General features: G+C 52.6%; 1 protein-coding gene across 4 annotated transcripts in view; it reads right to left on the bottom strand.

The window, feature by feature from the left end:
- The window catches only part of HIPK1 (homeodomain interacting protein kinase 1), a 34,756-nt gene extending 31,518 nt beyond the window's left edge, over positions 1-3,238 (bottom strand). For 3 of the 4 annotated variants that reach the window (XM_039535213.1, XM_039535215.1, XM_039535216.1), the window contains exon 1: positions 2,717-2,864. The gene's annotated coding sequence lies outside the window, so the exon portion shown is untranslated. Of the gene's footprint in view, positions 1-2,716; positions 2,865-3,107 lie in introns of those variants that run through there. The other variant, XM_039535214.1, reaches the window with a different exon arrangement.
- Between the last annotated feature and the right edge of the window lie 9,695 nt (positions 3,239-12,933).

Here is a 12,933-nt window from a genome sequence, read left to right as displayed (position 1 = left end):
AACTTCAGTTGGAAATGGGGCACTCGGCACCCACCAGGGTCAGCTCCAAAGAGAATCACAGCACACGATGACTGGGGAAATAAGGAAGGGCGACAATACAGCAGCTGCTTACCGATTCCCGAGAAGAGGGCATCCACTCACCCGTAAACCGGGAATGGAATTTAGATGGGGAGACCATCCAGTTTACAAACTGAAAAGTCAGTGCTTAGCAAATGGGGAACCCTGTATGTCACATTACACCCAAAATACAGATTCCTTCTGTTCTACATTATGGGAGGGTTGACAACTGAAAAAAACTAAGAAGCTCCTTTCTCAAATCCTTTGTTAGGCTTTTTGCAGAGACACAAGCCAAATCTCCTTTCTTTGCGTTCCAAGGAAAAGACTAAGTTTGGGTCTTCAGAGCTGCCTAATAAGCCACTCATTTTATCGCCTGACAAGTCAGAACATCATCCAACTTGTCTCTCTACTGTCAGAACCTAACCACAAATTCTCAGTGTTAATACACATTAGAGCGGGGGGAAGAGATACAAAGTCTGCAATTCCGAACTGAATCTGAGTTGCTTGGGGATGACACAATACAATATTCTATAGAAGATTCCCCAGAAATCTGAAAGGTAATACTGTCAGTATAATAACCTAGACAGACAATAATGTAACCATTCTGGGGAAGGTATTTTGTCTATACTTGCATTTCAGGTGCTGGTGCAATCAATTGGTGTCTGCTCCAATGGAACAATCACTCGTAGCAAGAGATGAGTAAATCCACTTTACTACTTAAAGAAAATAAAATCCTACTTACATTAAGGTGAATGACATATCTATGAGAAGTGTCTTATGACCAGTCCCTGTCTTCTAGGATCAGGACCACCAACTCATTCCAGCTGGTAATGCCTTCAATTACTAGTGACTCTAAGTTGTAGCTGGAAGATGTATGCTAAACTGTCATTTTCTTTGAGTGATGGGCACAGTCTTAAAAAAAAAAAGTCTTCTTTCCTAAATTTCATGTAGGTGCTAGTCTAGAACTCTGTTCCATTTTCATTAAATATTAATTTGGCAAAAAACAGACACCCTCTCTAGCCTAGTGGTTTGGATGCTCACCTAGCATCTAGGGACTTCTGGTTCAAGTCCCCTCCTAGGAAGGGATTTGAACAGTCATCTGCCTCTCCAAGTGAATTACCTAAATGCTGGGCTATGAGATGGTCTGGTATGGGGCATTTGAAGTTATTCCACTTTAATCAAATACTAATTGGGCCAATGCAAGACTCAAGCATAACAACTCCTCTCTGGTGCAGTGGTCTAGGTACTCACCTAGAAAGTGGGAGATGCTGGTTCAAGTCCTGCGCCTGCCTCCCTAAAGAAAGAGTTTGAACAGGGATGGCCTACCTAGCCGCTGGCCCATAGAAATATCTTATTGAAGTGAAACAGCTTCAACAGCCTTCGTTCCACCCCCATCAGTATAGCCCCAGTACAGACTAGGCAAAGTGGGGAACCAAACCAGAATCTCCCACATCAAAGAAACTGCACTGTGCATACAGATTACTGTGTGAGGGGGGCCACTTGGCAGAGAACAGTTGTTTACATATTCAGAGTGTACACCTGAAATGGAGTGGGGCTTTCACAATCTGAAATCATGGCCACAGCCTCACTGGGAGTGCTTTACCCCCGCCTACTATACCAGCAAAGTGCTCTGAGCATGGACAAAGCTATATCAGCAAAGCTCTGTACCAACAGAATAGGACCACTCTCCATGAGCAAAATAAACCAGACCTGTAAAAAAAAGTAGTAAAACTGCATCTACTCTAGGGGCTTCTGCTGGCACCGCTATGCCAGTCAGGGTCACTCCGTCGCCAGCCTGAACACCACAGCTGTGCCAGCAGACATTTATAGTGGTCTATTTCTAGGGAGCACTGAGAGTTTCGGTGCTAAATTATATTTTAAGAAAAGTGGGTTTACATAACAATACTATCATAGCTTCCTTATTTGCATGTTTTGAAGCACTTCTAATCCCAGCAAATTCTAAATTAGGAACTCCCCAACCCCATTTTAAAAAGTCAAATGTAGCCTACAAAACAGCTTCTTTGATTTAGAGTTATAGATACTTCTCTCTTATTAACTTTAAAATAGAATGAGCCAAGACCAGTTCTTCCCAATCAGAGGCAGCTTTTAAAGGCAAAATTATAGGCTTTGAGATATTTATAAAGGGGATTGTTGTTGTTGTTGTTGTTTTTAACAGATTCAGTGGAATAACTGAACGGGGCCTCTTGAATAATTGTCAGCGTTTTGTTGCTCCAAATGAGCGATTATTTTTGGCTGTCTCGGGTTTTGGTTTGGACGGCAAACTAATATGAACCGAAAGCGAACACGGCTCAGGAACTGTGCGCGGTACGTAGACAAAGAAAGCAGGTGACAATCCTGCCGACTGGTAGCTGCTGGCTCTGGTCAATCACCAGCCTTCACCGGGCTCTCGGAGCGCTCGCTGTTGCGTTTCACAAGGCCGCCCTCACCCCGCGCCGGGGACAACACGTACTCCCCCCCCCGCCCGGGCAGTTACACAAGGCGGATCCCGGAGCGGCCCGGCCCGTTTCGCAGCACCCAGGCCCGGCCCGGCCGGGCGCACAAGCGGGGCAGGGCCGCGCGGGGAGCCGCTCCCGCGGGAGCTCCGGGCCGGCCGGGGCCGAGCAGGCCGCAGAGGCCGGGCGCGCCGCGCCGCACTCACCGCTGGTGGGGGGTCTCAGCCGCGGGCTGGAGCTGCCGGGGGGACACGAGGGGATGCGGGGCCCCGGAGCGGGCGCATCATAGCCCCGGAGCGGCCGCCGGTCCAGGCCCGCCCCGCCCGGGGGGAGCCTCCAGGCCGCTCCGCCGCCGCCAGGCCCCGCCTCGCCCCACGGCCCGGCCTGGCCCGGCTCCCCCCGCTCCGCGCCCCCGCCGCTCGCCGGACCCCGGTTCCCCTGCGGCCCGCTCCGGCTCCCGCTGCGCTCCGGGCCCTCGGCTGCCTACGCCAGACTGAGCCAGCCGAGCCCCGAACGCGGCCCAGCCCCGGAACAGCCGAGCGCCGAGGCATTGAACCAGGGTCACGTGACGGCCCGGCCCATCGCCATCAAGGTTACCGAGGCGGAAGCGAGGCGCCTCTGCGGTGCTAGTGAGGCGGAAGCATCCCCGAGACGCAAGCGGCTTTGGCCGAGGGCGCTAGGACGGACCCTTGCGGGATTCCGTCCCTTCCTCCAGCCGCGCTGTGCCTGACACAGAAGTGAGTGCGCCCCTAGTGGCCAGAGCCCTGAGCCCCCACCCCCGGGGGAAGGACCCGGGCCGGCGCGCTGGGCCTGGCCGTGTTGCCATGGGAACGTGGCCCCTGCGCGGCTCTTCTGCTCCAGCAGGCCCCGGAGCAAGGCCGGGTAACCGCGGCGCTGGGCCGCGCTGCTCCCTGAGCCCAGCGGGCGGCTGTTGGTGCTTCCTCACCTCCGACTCTGCCCCAGCCCCAGGTCAGCCCGTCTCCAGGGGCCTCCCCGGCTCCTTCCACAGCCCTGATCTTCGCCAGGCCCGGCCTGCCCTGATCGTGCGATCAGCCCCCTGCCCGCCCCCCCGGGCAGTACAACCCCCCCCGGGCAGTACAGACCCCCTGGGCCCCCTCCCCCCCGGGCAGTACAGACCCCCGGACCTCCTGCACCCCCGGGCAGTACAGACCCCCGAGCCCCGTGCCTGCCCCCTGGGAAGTACAGACCCCCGGACCTCCTGCCCCGGGCAGTACAGACCCCCCCGGGCCCCCTGCCCCCCCCGGGCAGTACAGACCCCCCCGGACCTCCTGCCCCCCCAGCCAGTACAGACCCCCCCGGACCTCCTGCCCCACCCCCAGCCAGACTAAACGTTCATTCTGATATTGCCGCAGCCACGCTGGGCTTGGGGGAAGAGCTTATGGAGCCGGGTGTTACTTCCTTAACTGCACTGGACTAGTTGAAGTGGCCCCACTTTTGAGTGTAGACAAACCCTTAACAGTTGGTTTTCACCATGGTGCCCATCACATTAGGAAGCAGAAGTCTTGTGATTTGTTTTCTGCGGTGATGGTTTGCACCTCATTACAGTGGAGCAATAACCCAAACAGTTCACCCACGAAAGCTCATGCTCCAAAACGTCTGTTAGTCTGTAAAGTGCCACAGGACTCTTTGCTGCTTTTACAGATCCAGACTAACAGGGCTACCCCTCTGATACAGTGGAATTTTGTACAGCCCTGCCCACCCCCACCCCCCCCCCCACCCCCCCCCCCGTGAAGAAGGAAAGCTTGGTGCAGTCGTATCTGTGGTGCCACACCGGGGCTGGGGGATGAGCTAGCAGTGTATGTTGTGGTCAAGGGTTCCTCACCTACGGGCCGCCACTAAGGAGTAGACGTTAATAAGCAAAGTCCACTAAAATCCAGCCATCTAGGGAGTGTGGCTTGAAACCTGCACTAGCATAACAAGGAACTGAGTAGAGTGTAGAGGCCCCAGAGCTGTGTTGGGGTTGCCACCTAGTCCTGGCTGGGCTGGTTTTTCTACTGCCTTGCTGGTTGCAATATATCCCTCGTTAAACACTGGCACATTGCAACTGTAAGCATGGCTGCACTGGGGAGTCATTTAGCAATCTCCCTACTCTGGCACATACGCCACCTGGCCAGGAGCATAGGCAGCATGGCATCCGGGGCCCACTTTAAGTGCTGGGCCCTCAAGGTGCCAAAACTGCAGCAGCTGAGGTTCCTGCTCCTCTTGGCACTGGGATCTTGGCAGCAGACTGGCCAGGCCCAAGGCTCAGCCGCAGGGGGGTAAGGAGTGGATTGGGGTGGGACGCAGGGGCAGTGTGGGGCTGAGGCTCCTGGGAGTACATGGGTCACGGGGGGAAGGCAGGGGCTCCTGTTTCTAGGGGGCCCCAGGGAGCTTCTCTCTCAAGTGCTGAGGAAGGCTCCTGGGAGAGGGTGGGTGTAGGGGCTCATGGGAAGGCAAAGAGCCTTGAACCCAGCTCCCTGCCTGCAATGTGCCTGTGAGAGAGAGGGGGGTCAGGCTGCTTAGAAGGGAAGAGATGAGTCTTAAATAGCATCTTTAGCCAATCCATTGTGAGGCAGACAGTGCGTGTAGTCTATGGAGCAGAGCCATGCCCTCCCCAAACCCGGTCCCCCACCATTTACATTGCATGTTGCAGCCCTTGCCCCTTGTGGTGCAAATTCCAAGACATTTGGTTCCAGGGCTCCAGGAATTCAGCCTGCCCCAAAATCAGCTCCTTACCCTTGTCCAAGTGCACTAAAATCCACGGGTCTGCAAACTGCTTGAAAACCTGGTATGCTGGCATGGTGTAGCGCATAGAGCTTGTGGTGCAAAGCTGTCACTTGGGCAAGGGGCTCCTCAGGCCTAATTATTATGTCCCCCCCCTTGAACCATTCCCAGTGGTTCTGGCCAGAGCCAGGGGTTAAGGTTGCTTTGCATGTCCCTTGTCTCTCTAGTGCCTAGTTTACAGAGTTTTAAGTCTAGCAACTCTCCACATTCTGGAAGGGCACAAAGCAGCACTGGGCAACCTTAACTCTGCCTTAATGAAGGCTGGGGCAGAGCCGGGGCAGTGCCCGAGCCTGTAGCACAGCAGGGCGGAGGAGGTGCTAGTCTTTTGATTAAGGGGGTTTGAGATTCAGGAAATACCAATTGGCATCTTGATTCTTTGTCACTAACAAAACCACACTGCAACGTACTGCCGCAGGCTGTCTTTGTGGCAGAACTGTGTCCTGCAGGGCAGAATGGGGGGGCTGTTTCTATGGTCCACGTTTCTTCACTTGTACAGCCAGTACCAGAGTAAGATTTTATGGTCATGCTATATCTAGGATCCCAGCCAACTCCTACTGAAGTCCACAGGAGTCTCGCCATTGATTTCAATGGGGTCTGGCTTGGTCCCTTAACAAGGTGAGTTCAGTGTTCCTTGGAAGATGGACCCATGGAAACCCCCCCTCCTGCTGCTTCCTGCTCTGCTCCCATGCAATTCTGAACCTCCTCCGTGTCTACAGTGAAAGACACAATGCCCCAGCCTCACATGAGCAGCCTGGAGGCTATGTGAAAAGGAAGCGACTCCACTTATCTCCTGCAGAGTGTTTTGTGCCTCCATTCACTGGCAATAATTTCTGGAAACCACAGACTGGGTCACACATGGCACCTTGTGCACTGTCACCAGCAGAGGCTGTATGCGACATGAAAATATTCTCCTCATCGGCTTGTCAGCTGTTTGCAGAGGCCTGGACTTTCTAGTTAGGGACCAGTGGGTTCACTGTGCAGCAAGATTTGTCCTGAACTAGTCACTTGTCACTGCAGGACTGTACGTGCTGTGGCTGGCACCTGGTCTATTGTAAAGTGAAACTAGGTAAGAATCAGGTTTTGAAGATCGCGGTGACTTCCTCAGAGAAATCCCCAGGCCTGACTGAGCCAGCCATAGATGCACCCAACACTTTATCAAACAGAGAACCTTAGACAGCCCGTGTTTTATAGGAGGTTCTAAATGCTCCTTTTTAGTGATAACTATGAAGGTGACTAAGAAATGCCTTTAATGGCGTGTAGCATCATTTGCTCAGTGCAGATTTGAAAGTGGAGGCTCAGATTCAAGAAATGACATAAAAGGGAGAATTTCTGCTTTAAGTTTTAGTTCAACTTGATCGTGAACCTATGACAAGTTGTACAGGAAATTATGTAAAGTCCCTGAATCAGTGTTATCTGCGAAGGTGGGGAGTGGGATTCTTCCGGTTACACGAGCTTTGTATCCAGAATAGAAAAAAAAGAATCTGTGTTACAGCAACATTCAGCAATGATACACCCATGAGAGCCAAGTGGGTTGTGTAGCTGGAGCTGAAGTGTTTCCAGCCCTATACTGTGAAAAGTGGTGGTAAAAATACTCTGTCTACACCAGTGTCTCTGTTGTATCACCAGCAGAGCTGCGTCCTATGTGTTTTCTTTCACTGACTCAGCTCCAGTGTATTGTGGCAGAGTGCAGGCATTTTTAACACCACTGTGACATACCCAGGGTACAATCCAGACTAAGTAGCTGCGTCACACCTGCCCTCGAACCCGGGGTGCCCTTTACACTGCCTTGCTGCTGTAGCCTCCAGTCTGGAGTGCTCACAAAGAGCCTGCAAGTCACTCCCAGCCATGTCTGTGTGCTGTAGCCAGCCAGCCCTTGGCACTCACCAGCCTGGGTTGTACTGCACGGTGACCCCAACTCACTCCCAGGCTTAGCTTTTCCCCCAGAAGTGTACGTCCTGTACTGCCCAGCCCTCTCCCGGACAATGCAAGTTTATATAAAGTCGATCATTTCATCCATAGAAGTACGCACACATCTTGTTACCCCCAACAGCATTTCCCAGACACTTTGATTTAAACCCACTGGTTCACATCAAACAATAAAACAAGTTTATTAACTACAAACAGACAGATTTTAAGTGCATACAATCAGGGGCGGCTCTAGGCACCAGCAAAACAAGCTGTTGCCTAGGGTGGCAAAATGTAGGGGGCGTCCCCTGCCGCCGGGGAGGGCGGGATGCTGGGCTGGCGGACCTACCGCAGGCATGCCCGCGGCAGGTCAACCGGAGCCGCGGGACCACGGCACTCGCCGCAGTCATGCCTGCGGCAGGTCCGCTCCTCCCGGGCTCCGGTTGACCTGCCGCAGGCATGACTGCGGGAGCTTAACCGGAGCCGCGGGAAGAGAGGACCCGCCGCAGGACCGGGGAAGGGCGGCGCAGCGCACCGCGCTGCTTGGGGCAGCCTGATTTCTAGAGCCGCCCCTGCATACAATTAATGAGGAATTAAATGTCAGAAATGGTTACAAGAAAAACAAGCTAAAACACAACTGGTGCCTAACTTAAACTGTTAAATTCAAAGCAAAGCTTTCTCATTGCATGCTCTCAGCAGTTCTTACTGACCAAACCTCTTGGGTCAGTGGCTATTTCCTTTGTCCCTTTTGGTGCAGTGAACTGATGGATGGATGGATTGGGGCGGGGGGGGAGAAGAGAGGAGGGGTGTGTGAGAGAGAGAGAGAGGAGACAAGGAGTCTCATTCAGGGAAGGATGTTGGCTGCCGTGTTTTAAGCAGAGCCCATTTCCTTTATTTGAGACAGACCTGTTTGCCAACCACTGTTTGGAACATGTGTTAACGACATACAGTGGAAGCTTATTACTTCACAAACAGTGTTGCCACACACAATTTATCAGGTCAGTAATGACCAGCAAATTGTAAGTTTTCAAATGATAGAAATCTTCATATAAAGATTATGACAACAGAATGTAGGGTGTGGACATGGGTTATGGGGGGGGTCTCACAACCATGCCGAATGCAGGCAACACCAAACACATGCCATAGCATGGTCCTAACACCCTCTAGTCCTGTTTTCAGTGGCTGGCTAACCCATTTCGGCCTGATGAAGTTCTGAGCCACATTTAAAACCTCTTCAGGAAGTGGCTCAGGACCCAGATGGGAAGGACAGAGAGGGACGAGTTTATCTTAAAGGATCCATGGCTGCTGCAGATCTCATAGGACGTACTATTTTACATCTGTTCTTACAACCAAACTCCTGCTAACCTAACGCACACGTGGCCAGTTCATTCCTTGGCATGACCGGCACGCTGATCACAGCTCATCCCTGAATGCCTGATTTTCTGGGGCACTGCATGTTTATGGAAAAGGCTGGATGGGGATTTCACATTTTATTCCTGGGGACGGCTCACTGCGTGGGAGGGCTCAGCCAGTCCCCAGCACGGCAGCTAGCACAACTGTCAGCTCCAACATCAGACACAGCGAACATCATGACATGAACCAGGCTGGATACCCCACGTGATGCAGGACCCTCGCTTCATGGCTGTGCCAACACTCAGCATGTCCCACCAGGGCTGCTGCTCCTAGCCATGCCCCCGTGGTAGCGATAAGCGTAGCCAGGGCTCTGGGCAGCCACAGGGGTTTTAGGACCACGTTGTCAGAGCTGGTTGAGATGACAAGGTGGCACATTGCCTGTACAGTAACTCCTCACTTCAAGTCATCCCGGTTAATGTTTCATTCTTAGCTGCTGATCAATTAGGGAACATGCTTGTTTAAAGTTGCCACCTGCTTTGTCTACTGCTTGCAGGAAGAGCAGCCCATTGGAGCTAGCTCGTGGGGTCTTGGAACCAGGGTGGACCAGCAGCCCCCTCTCAGCTCCCCACTCCCCTAAGTTCCCTATGCAGCAGCTGCCTGCAGTTCAGCTGTGTCCCTCCCCCAACTGACATGTGCTGCTCCTGCCCTCTGCCTTGGAGCTGCTTGGAGACAAGCTGGGGGAGAGGGAAGGAAGAGGGGGGCTAATGCCAGGGTGTCCCCCTCCACACCACCTTCCATAGAGCAGGAGGGACACACCAGGGCTCAGGATGCAGGGAGCTTGCAGCAGCTGCAGTCTCAGCAAGCTGATCTAACTAACAAGGCAGTATACTTAAGGGAAATGCTCATCTCTCCCTCCATTCCTGCTGCCTTGCCGAGTGAGTTAACCCTTGAGGGCTCAGCCAATTGCTAGTTCTTCATTTAGCAGTAAGGGAAATATCCCACCCTCTAACTCCTCCACCTCAACCAAGCTCCGCAATCATCATCACTGTGTACCAGTATTAAATTGTCTGGTGAAAACAATTTCCCTGGAACCTAACCCCCTCATTTACATTAATTCTTATTGAAGCATGGCAGCACTTTAACATTGCTAGTGTAGACAAGCCCCAAGTGAAGCATGCATGGACACGTGACTTGCCCATGATTCCAAATACCATCTTGTTCCCTGTAATTTTCCACAGTGAGAACAATGGGTTTCCCTTCACTTGGCAGAAGCTATAAAAGACCCTGGAAACACCTTCATTTTGCCTCTTTTCTGCTCAAACCTCTGGACTATGGATTTATACTAATGGGAGCATCTAACCAAAGGACTGAGGACTTTCCAACTATTTGGAAGCAACCAGAGACTTAACAAGCCAGCAGTTTATTCCATCACTGCTACAAGCCTGAACCAAGAACTTTGCAATTGTTGTATGTATTTGATTCCTTTAACCAATTTTAACTCTCACCTTCCTTTCTTTCCTTTTCTAAATAAACCTTTAGATTTTAAATACTAAAGGATTGGCAACAGCATGATTATTGGGGAAGATTTGAGTTATATATTGACCTGGGTATGTGGCTGGTCCTTTGGGATCAGAAGAACCCTTTTGTTTGATGAAATTGGTTTCAAATAACCACTCATCTTTAAATCTGGTGTCTGGGTGTGGAATCCAGGACTGGAATCCCTAAGGAGGCTGCACTTCTGACTTCTTGCTAGCCAGTGTGGTGAGACAGAAGTTTATTTTGTTGCTGGTTTGGTACCTCTCATGGAAAAGTTTTGGGGTGTGTTAGCCCTTTTCCCCAGCGGCTTGTCCTGAATTTGGTATTCAGTTGTGACCCACAGAGGCACGGTGACAGGCCCTCCCCAGAGAGTGGCAGCTGTCGCACAGAAAAAAGCATCTTGGGGTCCAACAGAAGCAGAAACACCCATCTGGCACTGTGGGAAGCACCTGAATGTGCCTCACGCACAGGCAGCCTTGTGGCTGAGATCTCCCTCACTTCTATCATTATTCAGACTCTCCTGCAACATTTTATTGCCCTTTAGACTTGTGGGAGAGGCTTTAGGTTCCCCTGCTCCTATGTAATTTAAGTCATGTCCACTGAAATGGCAGGAAATACCTTTTATGTTCCAGTAGCAGAACCCAGAGTGTCCCTCTGCAGCTTCTCAGTGTTCAGCGGTTGGGAGCAGACACTCAGCCTGTAGGACGGTCACTGGGTTTGGGTGGGGGAAAGAAGTGGATTAACTTTCTGAAGAGTAAGATAGTGATAGCACTTGGCTGAGCCATTAACCCAGGGGTCGGTCTAGTTTATTTGTTACTGCAGGGGACTAACAGCCAGGGCTGTAAACCTGAGGGCAGGATCCTTGCGACTGTTCAAACCACACTGGTCATTTACAGCGAATGGTAGAAGAGAACTACACAGCTACTCAGAAAAGCAGGGACTTGTCTAGCGGTTAGAACAGGAGCCTGGAAAATGGGACTCCTCTCCCAATATTCCACATGGCATCCCTGCCCCTACCACTCCATGCCGGGGGACAGTGACACCCACAGCTTGGCGCCAGCCACCATGGTGTTTCCGGGATATAGATGACATTATGGGATGGAAAACGTTGCATGCGCCCAGTCACCCATGCGTGACTCATTTCAGCCCTACCATGCATTGTCAAAACCCCAAAAGACAGGGCACTGGATAGTGGCCAGATGCACACTGGGTGCAAAGACACACACCTACCGATGGTGCACTCACTGTATTGACACAAGCACTTCTGGTGAGCACACGTGGCACTGACACAAGGAGCCAAGCGTGCATGCAGACAAGCAGCATACATTCTGCAGCAGCTTTATGCTGACGTGACTTGTGCCTGCAGCAGTTTGTAGTGTAGCTGTGCCGTCGGTTTTCATCAAAAAGAAAAAAAAAATCTTTGGCCCTCATAGTAGTGAGGAAAATCTTGTAACCCTGTCATGTACCTGGGTGTAGCCAGTGCAGCAAGATCTGCTTGAGCCTTCAGTTAGCTTGAGACAGTAGCTCTGCCGTGTGACCCACCCTGCTCGGCTCCAGGGACAGGATGAACGCAGCTGCCTGGCGGACAATTGAAACATGTCATTGTTACCTGTTCCACTGCTGAGCAAAGCCTGTCCTGAAAGGAGGGCAGTTAACACAAACTCCCATTCTGGTGCCCCAAGGGGATGGTGCATGGGAGCCATCACCCAAAACTGACCCGTGGAGCTGCAAGGCCGTGGGAGAATGGGAGTGTGAGCCCCACCAAGGGGCAGCCGATCCCACCAAACTCGGCGCTTCGCCTGAACCCCTCTCACTGCCTCAGCAGGAAGGGCCTGATCTAGAGTTGTGTCTGCTGAGCCTCCCTCCGAAGGAGGCTGCCTGCAGGCTCGGGCAAACATCACCCCACTGCCTTCATGGGTCACGGGCTCAAGCTTTTCTTCAGAACCATGAGAGCAAGTTTTGGTTTTATATGAAAGCTGAATTCAGCCACCACCACATGCCTCGCACCTGGGGTCCAACACACGTAATCTAGCGCTAGCCAGATGCGCATCCAAACCCCCACTGCAGGGAGGCCTGCAGAACCCATGCAAACGTGAGAACCCATGTGAGAGGTGCCTCCGGGATGGCACGTGGGAGAGTTATGCCACTGTTTGTTCCCCTGCTCTGTCACAGGGCTGGTCACAGCAAGCCCCTCCCACCTTAGCATGGCCTGTGGCCCAGAGAGATGGAGAGCCAGTTGTGATGGGAAGGGCCTGTGTGTACCACATGGCAGGACCATACCCTGCTTGGGGCTACAATCTGCCTTGTTTAGTGCAGGTTAGGAGCAGCCCTCAAGGCCCCAAGGAAATTGCTGAGCAGCCTCTGTGTGGGCTGAGTTCAGTGCTTGTAATCCAGCTCGCAGACATCACAGGCTGATGTGGGTCGCAGTCTCCAGTGACTCCAGCGCAGACTCCGAACCGCACCCCTATGGACGGCTGGCAGGGGAGGGATCAGAGCCATCCTGACGAGGTCCCTCCTTTGACATCTGAGCTCCCTGGCAGACACAGCACTAGTCGTAAACCTTACTTGGTTTTTAATACTCCTGCCAAAGCCCCGTCTGAGAGGACACACCCCGAATGCCGAACACGGCACCGCGTAGCCAGGGCTCTGCAGCATGCACACCTGGAAACACTATGCTGATGCTCAGCTGGCACCGCTAGGATCATGGGGCTTGGTTAGCTGAACAACTGGAGATTATCTAGCAGTACTAGGCTGCTTGCAGCTTTGTGCCTCCCCAAGAACAACAGGAAGCCAGGATGGGACAGGCTGATTATACCAGCTCCATGACAGCAGCACAGGAGCCAGA

The sequence above is a fragment of the Mauremys reevesii genome, linkage group 4 (assembly GCF_016161935.1).
Source record: "Mauremys reevesii isolate NIE-2019 linkage group 4, ASM1616193v1, whole genome shotgun sequence".
Classification (NCBI taxonomy): Eukaryota; Metazoa; Chordata; order Testudines; family Geoemydidae; genus Mauremys; species Mauremys reevesii.
The sequence above is the reverse complement of the archived record's forward strand: the minus strand, read 5'-3'. Positions and strand labels throughout refer to the sequence as shown.